Source organism: Amphibalanus amphitrite, unplaced genomic scaffold (assembly GCF_019059575.1).
Source record: "Amphibalanus amphitrite isolate SeventyFive unplaced genomic scaffold, NRLGWU_Aamphi_draft 000934F_arrow, whole genome shotgun sequence".
NCBI classification, from domain to species: domain Eukaryota; kingdom Metazoa; phylum Arthropoda; class Thecostraca; order Balanomorpha; family Balanidae; genus Amphibalanus; species Amphibalanus amphitrite.
In genome coordinates this window covers 22,138-28,137 of record NW_024882428.1, presented here as the reverse complement: position 1 = coordinate 28,137, position 6,000 = coordinate 22,138, and positions in this window count along the sequence as shown.

Genomic DNA, 6,000 nt, shown 5'->3' with positions numbered 1-6,000 from the left:
GTTAGCGGGAAGCCGGCTGTCGCTTCTGTGGCTGGACAAGGCTGCTGTGAGAGGCGACGGTAGGCTGACTGCCGCTCATAGGTGCCGAAACCTGAAGTCGGAGAAAACTTTCAGAGAGGTGTGAGGTAGGAACACGTTTCCACTTATTGCAGTAAATATTTCGGGACAGACATTATCTTTAGTCAATATTTCACATAAGTCATTCGCTTTGTAAATATCATCCAGCTCTAAGGCTTCAGTAACCTAGAAGGATTCTTTAGGATTATGATAAAATATAAACAATTTTTCCCCTTTCCTCTGTACATTTCTCTTCTTATCTTTTTCTTACTTTTTTCTCTCTATTTCATGGTTCTTCCTCTTCCTCCCTTCCTCTCTTCCCCTTTCTCTCTCTCCCTTTCTTTCTCTTTCTCTCTCTCTCTCTCTCTCTCTCTCTCTCTCTCTCTCTCTCTCTCTCTCTCTCTCGCTCTCTCTCTCTCTCTTTCTCCCTCTATCCATCCCCTCTCTCTGTCTCCCTCCCTCTCCTCACTTTCCTCGCGTCAGCTCGTCGGGGCTCGGATCATCTACCATTCGGACAGCGGACAATTGGCCGTGCCCTTTCTCGTCCGCACTGTTAGCCGCTCAAAAGTCACGGTAGCTAATCATCGCAGCGGGCCGTCCATCTGAGTACGGATCACCGACACCACGCCGCGTCGTCTGACTCCCTTCTCTGCCCCACCAGCTCACCACTGTGCACCCCGGTGAGGCCTGCATGTGCACCGCACATTGTGCAACGTTGCACGGTGTGGTGCTGTGCGACGCCGTCGCCCGGGGCCGGCGGCGGTAGTTGGCGAGGGCCCCAGGGCAGCGCTTCTCCGTCCGACAGAGCTGACCGTGTTCTCGGGTAATAACCGCTGATCTGACTCGCTAACTGAGGCTGGGCGGGGCGGCTCAGCTGCCGGCGGGGCAGGACCGAGTCGAGACCGGGTGTGAAGTGACCATCGCCGGTCATACACGGTTGGGGATCGATACTTTGCCAGATACAGGCAGGTGTAATTTGAGTTTGATTGTTCAAAATTGAACCATGAAGCGTTGGTGTAAGATATATTCAGAAAGAAGATATAAATAACGTCGAAATAAGAACGAGCGAATGAACGCCATCAATAAATTGGGCTTTATTACAAAACGAATCTGAATTCAACATGCCTTCAAATTTGGCACACCGCTACACACAGCCGCTATTTGAGTTCGGAAGTGGCCAAAATGCGATAACTCGTTAACCAGTTGACATTTTGCCAAGAAATTTTTATTATATGTGAAGTAAACCTTAATGTCACGTGTGTAAACGTATGAGCATCCTGCTGATCCAGCATTGCCGTAAAAAATATTTTTGCTTGTAATCCGCGGATGACGGGTATATCCCATAACGTGGGTGACTCGGGAGGGGCATAGCTTCCCTGCTGTCTTCGAAACTACTCGTTCAATACTAAAAATTCAAACGGCTTCTGATAGGAATAGCTGACAAACGAAACCTAACTTTGACACAAAAGGTCATGGAAAGGTCATGGGTCACAAAAGGTCATGGAAAAGGTCATGGAAGGAAATGTATACATTTTTAAGGTCATGCGACACATCTTTTATGGTCCATTTCGGCAAAAGCATCTAAAAATGATGTCATCTGGGTCGTCCGATTCGAAACTATTTACATTCGACAAATGAAGGTCAGGTCACGGCGAGGTCAAAAAGGTCAAATTTTGAAGTTGAACATTCTCAACAAAAAAGATGTGCATCGGATGCAATTTGAGCTCTGGAACACGATGATACTATTCGTTTTGGTTTTCGATGTCAAGAACGTACTGAAATTGCCTTTGCAATATCGAAAATTGTGATTAACCGAACTACGGTAAAATGCAAAAGCCGATGACATTGCCATTTCTGAAGATATCTAACTGAAACTTTCCAAAAGCAATGCAAATGTTACATACAAAAGCCAATAAGGTTCATTCTGGTCGATGGCTGCTCCCCAAAACTCAGAATGTTATCAACCATATCGGACGTTCTTACCATGTTCTGTTGGCTGGATGTCTTTTTGATTTATTGAACTTGATCAGACTACATTCAGTTAAAGGGAGATTATGACCTTTTTCCACAAAATCTGAGTTAGGACCATTTTCTGACAAAACACAACAAGTTATAATGTAAATTAAAACCATTTTGCTCAATTCGGTACCTTGCCGCAAATATCTCAACTTGAAGTCACATTAGCGGGGAGCGCTGAAAATGACCGTTGAATAAGTACTTACATCACTTTTTGGTACTTGCATGTAATTTTGTAAAATGAGCGTATTCCTCACATTTGATCTTCATCACATCTAGTTAGTTAATGGTCGTCTATAGTGCCTTCAAAAGATATTAATGGTTTGGGGGTGGTTTATGTCTAAATTTACGCAACTATTTTTCCTGTTCATCATCTGTCGCCATATGCTGCTATTTTAGTAGCAACGACTCAATTTTGAATCGGTCCCGCCGACTGCACAATAAAAGAAGATAGATACAACACTTTTGCGGCATCACTGAAAAACTTATGCAGTACTGTTATCAAAATTCTCATAACACCGTTCGACAAACCTGAAGTCTTTTTGAAATAAATATGCTTGTATTTTTCGCTTCAGGCTCTGAGGCCAAAATAATGAATTTCGTAGTCGCAATCGCAAGATTTGGCTGCGTTTCTGGCGCATGCCGTTCATTTGTGGCGCAAAATATTACTTGGAAACAAAGAAGAGTAGGCACTATGTACCCCCGAATTAGAATCTAAATAATTCTAAACCGAATTAACTCTAATTCAAATTCAGTAGGTGGAACTATGGTCATTAGTACCCAAATATAGGAACGTTCCCATTTTTGGGAACGGAGTTCCCAAATATGGGAACGGGCGTTCCCATTTATGAGCACGGAAGGTAATTTTTCGGCCGTTCGCCCACTAAAACTCATTAGTGCATCACGTCTCAAAAAAGTGCACGCTAATTTACGTATCTACTAAGTCTCTATAAAATTATCTTTAATCTGACCGTTGAACAAGGAAATTGACCGTCGAATGATATTTTTAATGATTTTTTGAAATGACGGAATGGTGAAAACATGGGTTATACTACATTTAACATGCAATTTTAAGGAAAATGAAGCGTTTTTTACATTTTGAGGTCAAGTATAATAATTTTTGCCTGGTTATGAAGTTTCAAACTAGCGACACCAGATGCTGACATATGCAAGCGAACACGCGGACAGTCCCGAGGTAATATTGTTGACTTTTGGTGTCGGGGCGAACGACCGCGTGGAACGTGAGTGAATTTACCGAACTACTGTTGTAAACTCAGTTTAAGTGGTTGAAAATTATTCAGCTGTATTTTATCAACCCTGAAAGACATATTTTATTTGGATGCTAGCTGTTTAGCGTTGCTTTTAAGGAGCGTCATGAGCGTGGTTTTTGCCTTCAGTATTTTTAAGCACGATCGTTTTGAGGGAATTTCTTTTAGGCAGGTCGCCCTGTGTGGCTTATTTATAATTTTTATGCTGATTTTGATCATTTCTCGTGCCCATCCTACCAGGATTTTTGCCACTTACACTCATTAAGAAAGGAAAAAGTAGATTTATATTGGGACTAGGTGTTTTGAGAGTGAAACATTTCAGCGTTCCCATTTTTGGATACTTACTTGTGCTCGTCAACTATCGGTGATAAACAGACAGGTGCTTGACATGTTTCCACCCTCGGCGCGGACGGTGGATATAGGCATGGAAGACCTTGTTGAACATCGCTGAGCGTTGTGAATTACGTAATCCTGCAGAGGGGGGCGTGCCCGCTGCGAGATCGACGGGAATAAAAGCGCAGAAGACCGGGCGAAACATGCGACGGTCTTGCCGGAAAGGTCATCTGATGATTGTTGCGTTAACAATAATTTGCCGCGTTGGACGTGATGCTTGTTAATGAAAAGAGCCCCTGAATGGTGTCGGTGAAATCGTTCCCAATTTTGGGTACGCCGTTCCCATAATAAGGAACGCTTGCAGCGCCAGTGTACGAGAGCGTTCCCAAATTTGGGCTCGCGGCCCGGATGATGGACTGCTTTAGAAATAGGGGAACGATTTGAAACTATGATGGGCCTTACAATATCAAACTCTTTCCCAATAATATTGAGACAAATATTAGGCGGTTCACGATCGTTTTATATTTTTTGGACGTCATTTAATGGTTCTTTTTCTTGTTTTAAATAATGCCTACATGGCGTTCCCATATTTGGGTTTATCGTTCCCAAACATGGGAACGAAAATGCGTTCCCGAAAATGGGTACGCTTGACCATAGTTCCGCCTACTGAATTAGAATCCTTACAACCAAGCAACGACAAGGCGATAACATAAACAAAAACCCAAGCGTCGCTGTTTGAAACAAAAGCGCCATATACTGCGACTTTTTTATAGAGAAGGACAACGCATTTCGGTGGGTGTTACAAGTACTGCAAGTACTGCTTCTTTTTCGCAAAAATAAAACCTTTTTCACATACGAAAATGTGCTAGGAAATTTTCATATTTTATAGAAACTACAGTAGAAATAGTATAGATGTCGAGTAATTTTTATTTGAGAAAAAAGAAAGCTCATTATCTCCCTTTAACCCGCGCCCTGCTGGGGGGGTGTTTGAACACCCCCCCTTGTGGTTTTTTGCAAATATCTCAAAAACGGCGGCGCGGAGCGCCGCCGTTTTTGGTACACCTTATCATACATCAATTCTACACATGTTGTGAAAATTTCAGACCAAGGTCATTCAAGGTCAGGTCACCAGGTCACTTGAAGTGACCTCACCTCATAAAAAGTTTCAATGTCTGCCATAGCTACACCGAGTGACCGATCGCTTTGAAACTTTCAGCGATTGATAAGGGTAACAGTATCTATCAAATGTATATCTTGGAATTTTGATATCGGTGACCTAAGGTCAGGTCAATTTTGCGACCTCCCCATTATAAGTCAATGGGAGAAAATTGAAATGCGCCTCTTTTGGACGAAAGACATTATAAACACTCCCACACACTGAATTACAAGTGGTTTAGACACACTGAACATGAAAATGGTGTCCGTGACCCCTGTTTATGCCTTGAGGTCATCTTAGGTCACGAATGGTATCTAACAGTTTTTCGCAAATAACTTTTGATAGAGGCATGCTAGAGCGATGAAAACGCCTTAGATGTGTTCAGCTAGACGATACGGATCGACTGATATGCAACATGACCCTTTCTGGTCAGGTCATGACCTTGACCTAAGGTCAAATTTTCAAGTTGACCTTTCAAGGTCAAGTTATAGTTCATTCGATGCGTCTTGACGAGAGGAACACGATGCCGGTAAAAGTAAGCTCGTACAAGGCTTGGGTCAAAAGTTATTGCAGAAAAACTGTTTCCGAAAAAATCGGCTATTTTTGCAGTTTTTGCCCCCTGCAGGCAAAACCGTTGACGATAGGTCAAATCTGAGAGAATTATTCAGAAAGGGCGTTAATAGGGCTATCGAATGCGCTTTTCCGCGGCGCTGTAGCTTTATTGGTTCCCGAGTTATGCGTTGGCTTCCTGGAAATTGTCGACATTCGACCTGAAAATCGGCGAAATTTTGCCTTCAATGACCTCTGGTGACCTGACCTTTGACCTGACCAAAAAATTGACCGAAGTGATTTCGTCATTATTTTTGACGCTCTTTCGAACGCCGCCTTCCGCGTTTCGCTACGTGGCCCAGGAGCCGAGTTAGAAGGGGGGGGGGGTGTTCAAACACCCCCCCCCCCCCCAGCAGGGCGTGGAAATCCAGGACCCCCAGCCGGGCGCGGGTTAAGACGACGTACATTTATTGGTCACCAGAAAGTATACCCACAAGTCAATCGACAGTCGACAACCAACAAATGCAATCGACACGAGCGTCGAGCACCCCCCCCCCCCGCACAAGCAACTGCCGGGGGCGATTAGACGGACCGCGCTCCTCTCTCGCAGCTGATTGGTCA